We start from the raw sequence: 15,913 nt of genomic DNA, 5'->3' as shown, positions 1-15,913 counted from the left end.
AAAGATGTAATTTCAATCAGTTTCTATCGGTTTGAATCGTTACACGCAGAAAATTTTTCTCGAAAATACAAGTATACACGAACAAAGTAAATACCATACTAATCTTGCACGGCTAGAATATAGTCATAATATGCAAAAGATTTCAAGAAAGTATAGGAAATTTAGAGAGCAAAGAATAAAAATATGGCTGATGGACAAAAAACGAGACGTCTGTTGCAGTCATGGCAAAAAACATAAGTTGCTGTTTGCTGTTATAGGCTGTGGCGGTCAGCTGTCCGCCACGAGCAAACTTGAGAACGCTGTAGAAACCCTGCCGAGTTGCCCTAGATATAGGGGTCGATGTTGAATCTTAATCACGCGAGAATATACCGGCGATGCGCCGCGTAGCGGGCGCGAACCGAACCCTTTCGCCGCGCGAGCCCGCGTTGCCGCTCGCGCCGCGCGCCTTCCGTCGTCTATATACATATTAGTATAGGACTTTTTTTACTTTTCTCATATTTTCTTGTTATAGTCCGAGAGGTAGCGACACAAAAGTGTCAGCGATTTGATTAGTCTTGGAACAAAGTAATTTCTCTTGTTCTAATAGTGTTGTTGATGAAATACAGAGTCTGGCTGCGCTGTCTCGCTGGAATGGGCGTTGCGGCGCCTTTGATCTTGTCGAAAAAACACTTATGTTGGAAGAATTTGATTAGTGCTGAGCTTTTATATATTTATTGTTTTTTGTATAAAGAAATGTTTTAGAAGAGTCTGGCATGCAACTGACACTGGAAAATGAGTCTGACATCCTCCCAAAGTCGTTATAAAAAGTCGATTTGTAGAATTATTTGATTAGAGCTGTAACTTGTCAAGATGGTAGTTTAAATATATAAAATTATTAAAAAATAAGTCTGGCTACTTGTACTGGCTGGAAAATTGGTCTGGCACCCCCTTTAAAGTCGTCTGCACGAGCGCACCGGTAGCTCGTTGCCCGCCGTATTTGTAATATTATTAACGCATTACTCATTGAAAAAAATTTTACTTGTCCAAAAGGAGAAACGTAAACGATTTCGTGCTTATTAATAGTGGAATAATGTGTAATTAATTATGTAATAATCAGAAATAAAGTAATTTAAAAATAAAACTATATTTTAAAGTAGTCAACATTATGAAAGTATACGCTTATAAAAAATCAATTAACTTTATTTATTAAAATTATTAATTTATTCATCTGGATAATCTGTAATCAAACTTTCAATTTCTGATGAACTTTCATTTTCATCATCGGTGAGCTCGGTATTGTCGGTATCGTCATCGGATTCTTCTTCGATTTCCTTTGATTGAGTACGTTCATGATCTGAAAATGATTCAAAGTTGAATTTATTATTAAAATTACACGATTTTAATAAGCTGCGATAAAAACAAAACTTTTACAAACTAAACTAATTAACTCGTTTTATTTGCAAAAAAATAATTATTATTTAATTAAAATCATATTTCTAAAGTCATGATTAAAGAATTATTAACAGTATTTAAACCAAAATTCTTTATATTTTTATAAACTAAAATATTATAATATTATACAATAAATAAATAATTAGTTATTATAATAATAAATATCTTTATTAATTTTAAATCATTTGTTGCATCATTATTATAACTTTATTACTAGTTTATTTATTCAAAATTAATTTTGCATTCATTTAAAATAAAATGAATTTATGAAATATACCTTCATTTGCTTCCTCATTCGATTCAAGTAATATACTATATCGCTCACGAACGGGCAGTTGCACTCCTTCGAACCAAGTAAACTCGTACTTTTCGTCAACTTCTTTCCAGCCATTCTCAATCGGAGACAAATTTGTCATATGCTGCAAATAAGCATTTCTCCAAATGGTTGCGATGTGTGACGCTCTCAAAAGTTGTACTTGATGCGTCATCTATACCTCCATGTCAATCCGAATTAAAGCAACAACTTTTGAGAGCGTCATGCATCGCAACCATTTGGAGAAACGCTTATTTGCAGCATATGACAAAGTCTCCGATTGAGAATGGCTGGAAAGAAGTTGACGAAAAGTACGAGTTTACTTGGTTCGAAGAAGTGCAACTGCCCGTTCGTGAGCGATATAGTATATTACTTGAATCGAATGAGGAAGAAAATGAAGGTATATTTCATAAATTAATTTTATTTTAAATGAATGCAAAATTAATTTTGAATAAATAAACTAGTAATAAAGTTATAATAATGATGCAACAAATAATTTGAAATTAATAAAGATACTTATTATTATAATAACTAATTATTTATTTATTGTATAATATTATAATATTTTAGTTTATAAAAATATAAAGAATTTTGGTTTAAATACTGTTAATAAATCTTTAATCATGACTTTAGAAATATGATTTTAAGATAATAATTATTTTTTTGCAAATAAAACGAGTTAATTAGTTTAGTTCGTAAAAGTTTTGTTTTTATCGCAGCTTATTAAAATCGTGTAATTTTAATAATAAATTCAACTTTGAATCATTTTCAGATCATGAACGTACTCAATCAAAGGAAATCGAAGAAAAATCCGATGACGATACCGACAATACCGAGCTCACCGATGATGAAAATAAAAGTTCATCAGAAATTGAAAGTTTGATTACAAATTATCCAGATGAATAAATTAATAATTTTAATAAATAAAGTTAATTAATTTTTTATAAGCGTATACTTTCATAATGTTGACTACTTTAAAATATAGTTTTATTTTTAAATTACTTTATTTCTGATTATTACATAATTAATTACACATTATTCCACTACTAATAAGCACGAAATCGTTTACGTTTCTCCTTTTGGACAAGTAAAATCTTTTTCAATGAGTAATGCGTTAATAATATTACAAATACGGCGGGCAACGAGCTACCGGCGCGCTCGTGCAGACGACTTTAAAGGGGGTGCCAGACCAATTTTCCAGCCAGTACAAGTAGCCAGACTTATTTTTTTATAATTTTATATATTTAAACTACCATCTTGACAAGTTACAGCTCTAATCAAATGATTCTACAAATCGACTTTTTACAACGACTTTGGGAGGATGTCAGACTCATTTTCCAGTGTCAGTTGCATGCCAGACTCTTCTAAAACATTTCTTTATACAAAAAACAATAAATATATAAAAGCTCAGCACTAATCAAATTCTTCCAACATAAGTGTTTTTTCGACAAGATCAAAGGCGCCGCAACGCCCATTCCAGCGAGACAGCGCAGCCAGACTCTGCATTTCATCAACAACACTATTAAAACAAGAGAAATTACTTTGTTCCAAGACTAATCAAATCGCTGACACTTTTGTGTCGCTATTAGTATGGCTCCCGGACTATTAGTATGGCAAACTTATTTACCTTTAGGTCACAAGATGTATCTGATCAAACTATTACTTTTCTATTGTCATATATTAATTTCCGGGTTGAATACGCGTATATCCTACCGGTGCGATGCAAATCTAGTAAATTTTATTATGAGTATTCTACATTTTTCGAGAAAAATTTTCTGCGTGTATGATTTCATAACGATTATACCGATTGGAAACGATTGAAACGGATTCGTACTCAAAGATGTAATTTCACTCGTTTTCTATCGGTTTGAATCAGTCTAAATTGTTATGATTTCGTGAACCCCGAAATCACGAAATTATAATGATTTAAACGGATTGACTGACCGATTCAAACTGATAGAATCCGTGAATTCCGGATATATAAACAGGATTATTTACTACTTTATTATAATTCCTTTCTTTTTACTACAAATTTATTACAATGTGCAGTATTTATTTAACCCTTCGAAAACACACCTTTTTTTTCATTCACGGAGAACACTGGGTCAATCTGACCCTACACACACTTTGATCGTCTACCATTTTAAATTGACGAGTGCGATTAGCTTTAAAAAATTCCCAGATGTACTTGGAACATTGTTAAATCAATTGATATAAATAAAAAGTGCCATTGGAATTATTTACATATTTTAAAAAATTCAAAAAAATTCAAAAAAAAAATTTTTTTTTTAATTTTTTAAATTATGTAAATAATTTTAACGGCATTTTTTATTTATATCAATTAATTTAACAATATTCCAAGTACATCTGGGAATTTTTTCAAGCTGATCGCACTTGTCAATTTAAAATAGTGGACGATCAAAGTGTGTGTAGGGTCAAATTGTTAAAAAAAAAAAAATGTTTTTTACGAAAAAAATTTAATTTTTTTGTTTAATTTTTGGCTAAAAATTTTTCTGGCAAAAAAAGGGTCAAATTAACCCTGTGTGTTCTCGAAGAATTAAATAAAAACATTTTACAGTTTTGCAAATATAGAATTCATGACTTTACCAAAAGGAAATCCTGTATATAGTAAGAACTCTATTACGTAAAAATTATGTGTTATATACAATTTTAATGATTAAAGCGGATTTAATCCGAGTCACATAGCTACTTTCACTACCCAATTTAAATGGATTAAGCGCAGATACGATTGAAATCGATTGAGTAGAATTTAGATGAATCCGGAAATATCGCATTAAATCCGATTCCGGTGTTGTATTCAAATTTCACGATTGATGCGGATTCAATACGATTCATGTGGTCATTTTATTTACCCGATTAAAATGGATTAGGATTAATACGATTGAAACCGATTCAGTCGGATTCAGATGAATCCGGAAATATCGCATTAAATCCGATTTCGGTGTTGTATTAAAATTTTACGATTGATGCGGATTCAATACGATTCATGTGGTCACTTTATTCACCTGATTAAAATGGATTGGCATTAATACGATTGAAACCAATTCAGTCGGATTCAGATGAATCCGGAAATATCACATTAAATCCGATTTCGGTGTTGTATTAAAATTTTACGATTGATGCGGATTCAACACGATTCATGTGCTCACTTTAATCCCCAACCTACACTTATCATTGAGAATAAACTCCCAATGAACACTCATCATTGAGGATTAAACCCACAATTTACCTAAACCTTAATGGTCAACACTCAATCTACACCTAAATTTAATTGTTGACACTTAACTTTGATGACAAACACTAAACTTACGCCACAGTATATACAGTAGCGCAACTCTCCTGATTTCTTGTTGTCCAAAATGGAGTGCGCATGCGCGAAATAAGTAAGCGCTCACTAACACCATCTGAACGTCGTTCTCTGAACTTCTTTCTCAATTGCTCTTCCTTTCTCCGTTCTGCTCCGCTCCTTCTTAAAATTTAAATAGTCCGTTAAGTAAATGCTTATCTGTATTGGAACAGAAATTTGGAGGGAATTAGCTCAATTAGCCACTGAATGCTATTGAGAGCTGTTAGAAGTGTTTGACAGACTCTGAATACGTTTATGTGATGAAAGTGAAAAGAGTTTACAAAGTAAAGACAGTGAAAGAATAAAGTGAAAAAAAGTGAAGAAAGTGATAAAAGTGAAATAAGTGATAAAAGTGAAGGAAACATAAAAGAGAAATTCTTTTCTAAGGAAATAGTTAACCTATATAAATATTATATAAGTTTTCAATTCTCTTGGAAACACTTTGATCTTAGCTTTGTTTCAGGTGTTGCTGCATAATAATTAAAAATGAATGCGATAAGAAAGTCAAGCTGTGCAGTACCAGAGTGCGTTAAAAAGTTCATTGATGTGCAACGACATTTTTTTAAATTTCCAAAGGAACAAGACAGGTATAACACATTGTTTTATATAATTATTATTTTTTATATAAATTGTATTTTTAATCGTAATGTGTGCATTACTTTGTCATTGGTAAAATGGTACAACATTTACAGATGGCTGCAATGGGTACGAGCATGTGGAAGGCTGGATCTAGAACCTAATTAAAAGTCCAGAATATGCCCACCAGAATTGTCGTTTGTGCCGTTTGCATTTTGAAAACAAATGGTACAAAATTAATAAAGTTAGGGCTCGTCTTCACCCAGATGCTGTACCCACTATATTTTTTGGACCAGGTTTTCAACAACAGTGAGTTTTTACTAACAAATAATTATTAATTTTACATATTTTAATTTAATTAAATTAGTTTTGTTTCATAAAAAAGTATAAAATTGAATAATACTGGTATAAGGTAGTAGTACATAAAAAATAATTTTTGTAACAATATAATTAATAGCAACAATATCTAACAATATTTACATTATTTTTTATGTATTACGCGAAAGTAACATATAAAAACAAAATAATTAAAATCTTTTAGGGACAACACAGCACCCGAACAAACAACACAACAAAATAAAGAAAATGTGGTTAAAGAGAAAGTAGATAGGTAGAGAAAGTAGATGCTAAATATAAATTTTCTATTTTTTATAATATTATATTTTATAGTAGATATTATAATACATATTTTTGTTGCAGAAATACATGTGCTGAGGCAACTGTTGCAGAAATGCAAGTGCAAGAAAATAATAGGTAATTTATATTAATAAAGAACTTGTTTACGTTTATTAACAATAATGGCTAAAAGAAAAAAAATTGTATATTTTTAGCAAAGCAGAAACTTCACAAACAATCGTCCCAATTATTGTCAGTGACGTAGAAATAACTCAACCGTAAGTTTTTCTTTACTAATTTCCAGTCAAACATGTATTTTTATCTTCTTTATTTGTTATGTAATAAAAGTTTTCTTATAAAATCTAATTGTCAGGATATATGTAATTTATTTATTAACACATTATATTTAAATTTCTTTTAACTTTAGATTTTGTTTAATATTATTTTGCTGTTTTTGTCTCTTATAGCAAATTTATAGTTACATAATTACATATATTATATTTAAAAATAATCTTTGTACTATGGATCTAACGTTTGGAATATATTATAGGAGCACATCCACTATCAATAAGAAGCCTGCAGTTAGGAATAAATCGTCCGATGATAGTCCGAGAAAAAGGAAATTGCGAGAGAAGTTTCAAAAATTAAAGGCGCAAAATAAAGTAATGCGTGAAACAATCCGACGGCTTCGTATGGAAAAGAAAAAGAAAGCTACAAAAGTTGAAGAAGAAAACGAATTCGATCAACTGAAAAAACTAGGCCATAAGTTTATTACCGGAAAAATTTAATAGAATATTAGCGGCACAAGTCGACGCACAATTAAAATGTAAACGTGGCAGAAGATATGATCCCGAATTTAAGAAATTTGCTTTATCATTATTTTTTTTAAGTCCACGAAATTACCGGGAATTGAAAGATTCAATTGCCTTCTGTACGTTCTCTACAATTATTTACACAAAAATGGAATATTGAGCCTGATATAAATGATAAAATTTTTGAAGCACTTAAATTGAAATTAAATACGTTGCCTCTCATAGAACGTCATTGCATAATATGTGCAGACAAAACCCGATAAAAACAGTCACGTCACATCCACGTCGAATCCACGTAATTTCGTCGAATCCACGTCGAATCCACGTAGCAATAACGTGGATCCACGTACTGTTTTTATCGGGAATGAGCTTAAAAGCTCATTTATTTTATAATGTATCACGGGATGAAATAATTGGTTTCGAAGACATTGGTGATAAAAAATCATCTAAACCTGCAAGAAGCGCTTTAGTTATTATGGCACGTAGTATTGCAGGAAGGTGCCTATTGTTTTTTGTTTTGAAGAGACTACATGCCATATGAACTTTTTAAAAAACTAGACACCACAGACGCGCGCTTCGCGCGCGCTATTTAGCTTTAACATTATGCAATTACTGTTACAGTATTAACTTCTTGATACACACAACTGTCAAAATATACGATGACAACTGCAAATGAAGTAACCGCAGCAAGAGGACCAATTGGCATCGCGGAAAAGCGGCAACAAAAAACTTTGAGATATGCGAGTATCGACTTAACATGCCTTTTTTTTAGAAAGGATCTGATATTTAATACAATAATTAAATTAAGCAATACAGGTGCTATGGTGCATGCATTGGTTACGGACATGGGTTCTAATTTTATACAACTGTCCCGTGATTTAGGAATATCTACACAAAATTCAATTTTTTCAGTTAACGGAGAAAATTTAGTTTACATTTTTGACACTCCACATTTAATAAAAGCAACCCGAAATAATTTGTTAAAACATAATTTTGAATTTAATAATAAAGTAGCTTCGTGGGATCATATTAAACAGTTTTATATGCAAGACGTCAAACAATGGATAAGAGCAGCTCCTAAATTATCAAAGATTCATATGGACCCAAATAAATTTATGAGAATGAAAGTTAAATATGCCGTACCAGTACTTAGTAACCATGTATGTGCAGGAATGTGTACACAGATGTCTGTCGGTCTTCTTCCGACTGAAGTCGTTGGAACTATAGATTTAATTGATCATTTTGATAAATTGTTCGATATGTTAAATTCGTCCGCCGTAAATAATCCTAAACAACATGAAAAAGTTTTTACCGGAAGTGAAAAACAAACGCAGTTTTTGCAAGAAACGTCAGATCTTATAAAAAGTATTAAAGTAGTTAATAATAATAATAATAATAATAATGGTAAATATGTAAAAGTTAAATGCTTTAAATGCTGGCAGATAACAATTAATAGCATCATTCAGCTTTGGGAAACATTAAAAAATCATAATTTTCCATATCTCCGAACACGTAGATTGAATCAAGATTGTGTCAAATTTTGGTTCCGTTCGGCAACAAGGCGGTAATTGTCTTAATCCGACACCTATACAATTTAAGAGCGCCTTTAAAAAACTTTTTAGTACAACATTTTTAAAACATTCGGATACGCAAAATTGTGCTTCTGATTATGATGAAATGTTAAATCTTATTGGAACGTTAGATAATACCAAAGAGTCCATTGTTTCGGAATTTACTGCTTCATCATCGGCGCATAACATTTTAAATATTCCGACTCATGAATATCGTTCAATGGATCTGCCAGAAGAAAACGCATTTAAATATGTTTGCGGATTTTTAATTAAAAGATGTACAGCAATACATTCTTGTGACATATGTACAAAATATATGAATGATAATATGGCTGTCTTAGATGATACAACATTACATTGTTTTTTTCGAGCCTATGAAAACGAAGAAGGAAATTTGTTTGGAAAGTTAAACATACCAAGTAATGATTTTTGTTATTATATTCATAAATTAGAAGAAGTATTTGTAAAAAATTTTGAAAAGAATTGTTTTCAGAAAAATATTGGCAATTATTTATTCCAATTAGCACAAAATATAACTTTTGAACCGCCATGTCCAAATTTTCCTACTTTATTTTTGATAAAATTGTATCTTTGAATGCGTAGATATATATTACACATTATCGCTGCATAATAAATCATGCAAACGGGTTACCACAAAAAATAGGAAACTTTTAAACGTTTCACATTTATAAATTTTGTTTGTAATTCTTACACTTCTTCTTATCTACGCAGTCTTCTTCTTATAATGTTTAATTGTCATGTTGAGTTATGTTTTACGGACATATTTTAATTATTGAGGCTACTGTTTCATTGATTCTTATTCTTATAATGGATTGTGATGTATTCTTTAATTGCTTTAATTTCTTAATCTATCTCTTAATTTTATTTCTTACTTACCCAGTATTGTGTGTTCATTTATTGCATGTTTTTTTTGCTTGCAAATAACATTATATATAACTTTGCGTGTTTCTTTATTGCATTTTGTTTATTTTCAAATTATATTGTTTAACTTATATCATATTTAATAATGTATTGATTGTACTGTTGCGTTTTACATTTTACTTTTAATTAATGGCAACATGTATGTGCAATTTTTTCAGTTGCGTTAATATTGATATTATGTTTTAATATTATGCGTTTATATTGTGCGTTGAAATTATGCGTTACTATATATGTATTAATATGCATTAATAGACTTTTATACATTACGTTACTTAAATTTAATATTGTGTATGTTACATAAATTTATGTATTCGTGTGTGTTAAATATATATATGTATGTATGTATGTATATGTATGTATGTATGTATGTATGTATGTATGTGCGATGGTGCATGTGTATTTGTAAAGGCATGAATACTGTTAGTGATACATTTAATTAATTAATTTTTTTTTTTTTTAAGTTCTTACATGCCTCAAGGATGAATAATCAAAAGGTTATACGAATGAAAAACTTGGAGAAGAAATGAAGCTTATTAATATTACATTTTATAGATTCCTTGTTTATATTTTAAGTATTTTCTGTTTTACATTATTGTACAATAATTATTGTAGCTTGCACTTTTATTGCCCTTTTCTTTTTTTTGGGTTGTATCGAGGTGGATCGAGTAGCTGAGATACAGATCAATGAAAGAATTGTACAATAAAGTGTATTTAATGTATTTTTTTGTTTTTTTTCTCTGGTCTGTGTTGAGGTGGATCGAGTAGCTGAAGCATGGAGCAGTGAATAAATTAAAAGAAAAAAAGACTACAATTTAGTATTGTATTCCATTTATTGTCTCTCCCCGTAGGGTTTACAAGGCGTTTTTTTTATGAGAAACGTACCCAAACCTCTTACAATTACCTAACATTCAAACATTCAAAAGTGACATATAAAACAACACCAGCTCCCCGTGGACATCTTCCTCTTCTTCTTCTTCCGCTTCTGCACCGGCCCCGCCCTTGATTCTCCATCCCTTCCATCTCGTCTTCTCCTTATTTGGCCCAGTCTCTCTTTCCTCCATCCTTCTTATCCTCATCCGACTCCACTAGAAGTTTTTCCTCCATATCTTTTGATATCTCCTCATCCTCCGATCTCCCTGTACTCCTGCGTATCCTCCCTTCCATTTTCTCCTCTCTCTCCTCTCTCTCTCTCTCTCTCTCTCTCTCTCTCTATCTCTATCTCTCTTTTCCACAGACTTGTCCTCATGGATCTTCACCCCTATGCTGTTCCCTGCCTTTCTCCTCGCCTCCAACACCCGCCACTTCTCCTCTTCGTTTCCCAGCTTCACCAATATGGTCATCCATATTCCTCTCTGCCGCACCACAATCACCTCTCTCACCGTCACTCTTACCTTTAGCCCTTCCGCGAATAACTCCTTTACTTTCTCCCACTTCGACTCCTTGCCTCCCCATTTCTCCTTCTCGACCCTTAAAATTACATTCCTTTTCCTTAGTTCGTCCTCGTTTCTTTCACCTACCCCCGCCCACCATTTCTTCTTCTCAGTCCCACTCTCCTCGTATTCCTCTCTCTTTCTTTTGCCTCCACTTTGCTCCATTCTTTCTACCTTTTTCTCCAAGCTCCTTACTTTCTCCTCCAGCTCCTCCATTCTCTCGTCCTTTTTCCTCTCCCTCATCATCTTTCTTACTTTCTCCTCCACAATCCTTTCGACCGCCTCTGCTGTTGTTCTCCCCTCGCGCTCCATCCTGGAATCTGTAACAAGTGCGTTATTACTTTCCTCTCCCTTATTCCGCTTTCTCTTCCGCACTCCTCTTTTTCTCTCTGTCCTATCACGCTTATCTCTTTTACCTCTACATTTACCTTTGATCCTTCCGCAACCTGTCCTTGCACTAATCATCGCTTACCTTTCTCCTCGTCTTATTCTCCCTTCCGCAACCGAATTTTCTGCTCAACTACACGTGCGCCGGGCCTTACTCCGCCTCGTGCCGCCAAGCCAGACGTTCGATTGCTCGATCCCTCGACCCGTCGCGAAGACTCCCCGCTTCGTTCCGCATCTGCCGCGCCACCATCACATTCCTCTGTCTCTCGACAGGTCGATCGATCGGTCGCTCGAAACTCCATGCTGCCAACTCGCTCATCTCTCTCATCGTGTAACCTGGGCCCTTTATCTTCCTGCTTCACACCCTAACCTCTCAGGTGTTCCCTTACTTTCTCTCCTCACTGCTCCTCAATCACACTATCCTCGACCTCTTCTCCACTTTCCCGACCTCCTCCGATCCTCCTCCACAGGCTCCACCACCCCACTTTATCCTTCCTTACTTCACCTCCTTTCGAAAATCCTTTTCTTACTCCTCTCCACTCCGAGCCAAACCGTCCACTGCTCTCTCCTCCATTTCCTCGACTACAATTTAGTAATACATATAATATGTAATTTCTTATGTATTGTAATAAAGATACAATTTTATTTTACATAAAAAATGTAGTTTTTTTATTATATTTATTATATTCTTTATTATATTTATTAATGAAACATGTACTTTTAATATATTGCAGTTATATTTATTACAGGTATATTCTTTTTGTATAGGTATACATAAAATGATTTTAAAATGTAATATTAACATATCGTCGTATTAAAATTAAAATTTCATTTAAATTAAGCATGAATATATATCTCATTTTCATTTTGGATGCATAATTAAATCATTCATTTATTTCATTTAATGTAATAAAACTATTTTATATTAAATATTTTATATTACATATTTTATAATTATAATTGTTTTCTTATAAGTATAATGTATAAAATATTATATTTTTCTTTTCGGTTGTTCAATATATGTTATATAACATTATATTTTCTAATAATTTACCTCAATACATTTATATTATTCAATCTGCAATCACATTTATATAATTTTATTTTTTCTCATTTTTATATATTTTTTATTTTTAATACATAAATATTTATCTTTATTATTTTTATTAAATTCAGATTAATTTCATGTAAAAGTGGAGTGAGAGCGGAGAAAGAAAGAGCAATTGAGAAAGAAGTTCAGAGAAAGACGTTCAGCAAAACCGCTCAGTAGCACGTGATTGGCTCTTATACTTTCAGACCCAACGAATCAGCGTAGCGTGTCGATAAGACGACACTCAACAGTTGTGTCTGCTGAACGTGGCCGTTCAGATGGTGTTAGTGGGCGCTTATACTTATTTCGCGCATGCGCACTCCATTTTGGACAACACTTACATCAAAGGCGCCGACAGAGAGTTGCGCTACTGTGGCCCAACTTTGAGTGTTAACTCTCAATTTGGGTGTTAACCATCAAAGTTGAGTGTACTTTTTCATAAGGGTACAACTTTTGTTATTAAATTTCACGTTCTTTTTTAGGCCTTTAATAATATATTTCCAAATATAGTATAGAATATATATATATCCTATAAACATTTTTTAAAATATTTGTGAATAATCTGTAATTGTTCTAAGAATGTGCATAGAACATTTGAATGTGAACGATTCCGCTTTAAATGTTCTATAAATATTCTCGGGTAATCTACAAATGTTTGTGAATATTCCCGAATATATTAAGAAAAATGTATATATTCCAAGATTGTTTTAATAAATTCACAAATATTCACAAATATCCTATATTGTTTTATAAATGTATACAGAATATGCGATACCCCATTTTTAATGTTCCTAAAATAATCTATATACATGTTCTATAAATATATTTTGCATATATAAAAAAATTATGGATTATGCGGAAATATTTATAAAACATTTGTAGATTATTCGAGAATATTTACAGAAATTTCTAAGGACATTCAAAGCGGGACATTACACTTTCTTTGTACATTTATAGATCATTCATAGAAAATTCATGAATATTCTAAAGAATATTTATAGAACATTCATGGAATATTTCATGCTGTATGGGATGTAATTTATATTATCATTATCATATATAATAAAATCCGAAATTTGACGCAATATGATCTTATCTTTATATGTATAATCATATTTGGTTTGGTCTTATATATGAAAGCAGATCTAGTCGAATGTACTTTTATATGATCATATACAGATATACAATGATTAGATCATATATCACGCCATGTATTGGACATTGTTATACAGGGTGTCAATTTAAAAACTTTAGTCGAAATATCTCGGGAATTAGAAATGATATCAAAACACGGTTTGGAGAGATGTAGGGGAGCAAGGGGGACATACCTTTATTTTAAAAAATTTTATCTTGGGTGGAGGCGTCATGGTCAAATAAAGGTCAACTTAATTTTTTTTAATGCATACATAATTTTTTAAACATCTACGTTTGTAATCCTTCTCATTACGAACTCAACCAATTCGACCACTGAGGCATGTGGTAATATTTATCGCAATAACATGTATTAAGATGAAGAGAAGAAAAGAAGTCAATTAAATTCTCAATTGTGTTAATTATTGACTGGCGAAGTAAATGTTACTTATTCGGTTTGAATATACACCTTTGACTGAAAATCGGTGTTTTCATCTTATTATCGTTTGTCATCTTAATACATGTTATTGCGATAAATATTACCACGTGCCTCAGTGGTCGAATTGGTACGACACTCGTCACGGAATGAGGGAGATTCCAGGTTCGAACCCTGGGTGAGGTAATATTTTTTGCAATACATTTAATTATTTAATTAAGATGCTTATATTATAAGCATCTAAAATTACATCGACTTTAGAATAACCAGAATCCTTGGTCGAAACTTGGTGACGATTTGTCACGACAATTATAATCGTTACCACGATTATAATAATTGCCAGTATAGTCAATTAAATTCTCAATTGTGTTAATTATTGACTGGCGAAGTAAATGTTACTTATTCGAATTAATATTAAAATGTGAAGAAACAGGATTAATAGCAAAGAAAAACAGAACCGTACAAAGATTAGTGAATAAAGCAACTCAACTTGAAGTGTTAAGTCATTTTGCAATAAATTTAACATTGTCGATTCGCAAGCTGCAGCTGCAAAAGGTGTCTCATAACATGTACAAAGACAATAATACTATGAGCCTGCATTTGGTCATTTGACCTTCGGCGACTTTGGATCATAGCGCGTTGAGCTCGTAATAAGAAGGGCTACAAACGTAGATATTTAAAAAATCATGTATTTATTAAAAAAAATTAAGTTGACCTTTATTTGACCTTGACGCCTCCACCCAAGGTCAAATTTTTTTAAATCAAAGTATGTCCCCCTTACTCCCCTACATTCTCTCCAAACCGTGTTTTGATATCATTACTAATTCCCGAGATATTTTGATTAAAAGTTTTCAAATTGACACTTTGTATAACAATGTACCATACATGACGTGATATATGATCTAATCATTATATATGTTACGGGCAAAGTCCGCATAGTGTGCAGTGTCAGCATTGCCTGGGCAATGTCAGCATTGCACAACGCGACTGGGCAAAGTAGTTTATTAGTGGACATTGCCCGGTTTGATGTAGGCAAAGTTAACACTGCCCATCCAGCGATGGCAATGTCAACGACTATTATCACATTGCGGACTTTGCTCGGTTCCGAGTAATTGTTGAAAACGCAAACTAGAGTTGCATCAAAACTTTATGAAATATTCACCCTTTCAAAATATTATAACGTCAATTATTTATTATAATAATAAATTTAATGTTGAATTAATCCATTTCTAGGTGCTTGCATTCATTAAAGATTAAAGAGAATAAGATAAAAAGAAAATAAAAGAAATTATATATAGAGTAATTAAAATTAAATGCTATTTATGTGTCATATATGAAAATAAATATCTAGAAAAATAAGAAAATATAAAATATCTTGTGAGTTCATAAAATTTTCATATCATTCGTGTTTATCACCGAGTTTAAAATTAAACATAACGGTCGAAGGACCGTAATAAGGAGGGTATAGGCTCCTTTAGCGAATAAATGCGAACGATAACTAGGAAGTGACTCACCCCATGTTACGCGCCTCGGTATCTCAACAATGCACGTTTTTTTAGAATAAAGCGTATAACCAAACCAGTAGATGTGTCCAGGCAAGCGTAGGTGAAATTAGGCAAGCCAGGTAGACGTCCAAGCAATAGAATGTCCATGCAAAGGTATCTGTAGGTCTAGCCGGTCTAACGTGTGTACTGGCGTGTATTGCCGAGAGCCCGAAAGAGAATAGTGTTTACACGAGGACGTCCCGGAAGTGATTTCCGCGCACTTGCGGCTTCGCGTAAGCTGCCAAAAAGCACGTGGGCGAGTAATGTA

The 15,913-nt window shown here is 32.3% G+C and overlaps 1 long non-coding RNA gene across 1 annotated transcript; it reads right to left on the bottom strand.

Annotated features, from left to right (window-relative positions):
- Positions 1 to 1,104: 1,104 nt before the first annotated feature.
- Positions 1,105 to 15,913, bottom strand: LOC139812438 (uncharacterized). The gene is made up of 2 exons (XR_011731870.1): positions 15,616 to 15,913; positions 1,105 to 1,333 (listed from the first exon to the last, which is right to left on the bottom strand). It is a non-coding gene; the product is annotated as an uncharacterized lncRNA (long non-coding RNA).

Source organism: Temnothorax longispinosus, chromosome 1, assembly GCF_030848805.1.
Source record: "Temnothorax longispinosus isolate EJ_2023e chromosome 1, Tlon_JGU_v1, whole genome shotgun sequence".
In the NCBI taxonomy this organism is placed as follows: Eukaryota; Metazoa; Arthropoda; class Insecta; order Hymenoptera; family Formicidae; genus Temnothorax; species Temnothorax longispinosus.
The sequence above is the reverse complement of the archived record's forward strand: the minus strand, read 5'-3'. Positions and strand labels throughout refer to the sequence as shown.